At 45.9% G+C, this 2737-nt stretch overlaps 1 pseudogene; it reads left to right on the top strand.

The window, feature by feature from the left end:
• Positions 1-278: 278 nt before the first annotated feature.
• On the top strand, positions 279-2411 carry LOC147425253 (uncharacterized; annotated as a pseudogene).
• Positions 2412-2737: the final 326 nt, after the last annotated feature.

Here is a 2737-nt window from a genome sequence, read left to right as displayed (position 1 = left end):
GTTCCGGGTGTTTCCTTCATACGGCCAAGACCCCAACCTACATCAGTTTCCCCGTTGATTCCCCAAGGCTTCAGGCCTCCTCGCATGGGGGCTTCTGTGACCATGCCCACAGTGAATGTTAGGCCTTCTCTTCTGTCTATTGCCCCATCTATTGTTCGATTGTGTCCTCCTGTGACCTCATCTAGCGAGTCGACCAAGGGGGCTAAATGCCCTCGTGTGGCGATACCAGTGTGGGACGAGACCGCAACATCGACCTTGCTTAAACACTACGAAGATCGATGGTCTCATGTGAACAAAGGCAATTTGAGACCGAAAGATTGGGACAAAGTTACATTGCAATTAAACAATGAGGTCACTGGTACCTTTACACCAGAGCAGGTCAGAAACCGCATAGACACTCTTAGAAAAAAATATAAAAAAGAAAAATAAAAAACAACAACCACTGGGGGGGTAAGGTCCACATGGGAATACTTCGAGGTGGTCGACACTTTGTGGTCATCCACTCCACGATGTGTGGGGATTCCTGGAGCCTTTGATAGTGCTAGCTTGCAAAGCACTCATGCAGGGAGTCGGGGCACTCAACAGGGAGATGGCATAGATGACGGAGAGGATGAGGGGGAGGGGGAGATTGGTGGGGAGACAGGGGGCAAGGGTCGAGGCGAGGGTGAGACTATTTTAGAGGAGACTGCGAGTGTGACAGGCGCAGCGGATGCGGGGTATGCAACACGAATCCCTCAGGTTGAAGATCTTCCTCGAGTTAAAGCGCAAAAAGTGAAAGAGCCCAAACGCACATCGCTAGGATCTATTGGCAAAGTGCTCGGAGAGGGGATGAAAGGGATGGCCCAAACAATGAAAGACTGCGAGAAGGAGCGGGCTGCTCAAGAGGAAAGATTGTTGAAGCTCAGGATGGACGAGGAGGCTCGACGAATGGAGATGTACATAAAATTTCAACTGGGCCTCGCAAAGATTGTCACCAAACCCAAGGTACTTTACTAATCGCCATAAAATTGTGTTGAGGGAGGGAGGATTTAAATGGAATCAGAGTTTTGCTTGGTATTATTCTTTAATGCGTTATTTTGTTTTTTGCAAATGTAGGATGGATGATAATGATGCAGCTGAACTGCTTCTTTTGTTGTTGCTAAATTTGCATCTTGTTTCCCCTAGTGAGGAAGACCCAGGGCAGGATCGTAGGAGGCATAGAATGCAGTCTATGTATTTTTGTTTGATTGGTTGTGTAGTCTATTGCATTGCATCCATGTTTGGTTTGATAGAGGAGGGTTTGGTTGGGATGGAGCCACGAATGTGGTGGTGCTTCCCTAGGCAGGTGACATTTTGGAATGTCATCCACTCAACTATTTGGACATCAGGGCGACTAAACTGTCAAGCTATTTTTAGGATGTATTATAGGATGTCTTACGAGGCATTTCATGAGCTGAAAGAATTGATCTTGCCCCATCTCCCGTGTCCTGATGTACATGGATGGTCTAGGGTTTCCATCCAAGCTGATCAAGCACTTGGTTGCGTGCTATGGAGACTTGCACATGGCCATTCTGCAAGAGCATTATGTCAATTATTTGGGATGGGAGATTCTACCATTAGAAAGTACACCAACCTTATCATTAGGGCACTCACCACTCAGGAGATGCTTGTCCGGACCCACTTAGAGAGGCCTACGGGAAGGCGATTATCAAAGATCATAGAAGATTTTCAGAACATCACGGACCTACCGAACATGTGTGGTGCAGTTGATGGCACTCACATAAAGCTTGCACGTAAGCCTCAGAGTGACTTTTTTCCTGCACAGTATGTTAGCCGCCATGGATTCCACAGCATTCTTCTTCAGGGCATTGTTGACTCCAAAAAAACATTTTTGGAATGTGGTTTGTAGTGCACCAGGAGGCACACACGACTCCACAGTCTTCAAGGGGTCTGCAATATATGCTCAAATGAAGCGGAACGAGGTTTTGAATACGCCTCTTCTAGAAGTGAGCGGCTTGAGAGTGAGGCCGTATATTGTGGGGGATTCAGCGTATAAGCCAACGATTTTTCTTCTCAAAGCTTATAAATCCAAAGGTGGACAAGACCTGCCGCAAAAGAATGTTTTTGATAGACATATTGCGAAGGGTAGGGTTAAGGTTGAGAATGCATTTGGTATATTAAAAAACCGATGGCACATTCTCCGCGACCTCAATGTAAATCTTCCCTTTGCTCCCTTGGTTATTAGCGCTTGCTGCGTATTGCATAATTTTGTGCAATTGAAGGGTGAACCAGAGCCTTTGGAGCAAATCGACCCACATCCCAATGCGGAGGAGGCCTTGAGGTGGCGTGCGATGACGTGTCAGCGGGCAGCACGCCTTAGAATGCGCACAGCACTATATACAGATTTCAATAGGCGAATCGCGCAAAATTGAGAGCGCAAATCTTTATGTGTGCACTGATTGGATGAATCAAACTGACTTGTTTTTTTGTGTGTTCTGCAGGAATAGCTGGATCTGACGATACGCTTTTTTATTTTTGCATTGTTGCATGTTTCTACGTGTGTGCATGCTGTATCATGTGCTTGATTCATATGCTTGTTTCATATACTTGCGTTGTTTTATGGCTTCATGATTTTCACTGTTTGTTTGTGTGTGCTATTTGATTGACGTATGCTTGCATGGCATTTAAAAAAAGAAAAAAAGCATTATATCCTTGAAAGGCTTGGGCAAACTTCGAGGAGAATGTGTGCATGGCCTGT

This window comes from Adiantum capillus-veneris, chromosome 25, assembly GCF_014529385.1.
Source record: "Adiantum capillus-veneris isolate H3 chromosome 25, ASM1452938v2, whole genome shotgun sequence".
Lineage (NCBI taxonomy): Eukaryota > Viridiplantae > Streptophyta > Polypodiopsida > Polypodiales > Pteridaceae > Adiantum > Adiantum capillus-veneris.
This window is presented reverse-complemented; position numbering and strand designations above follow the sequence as displayed.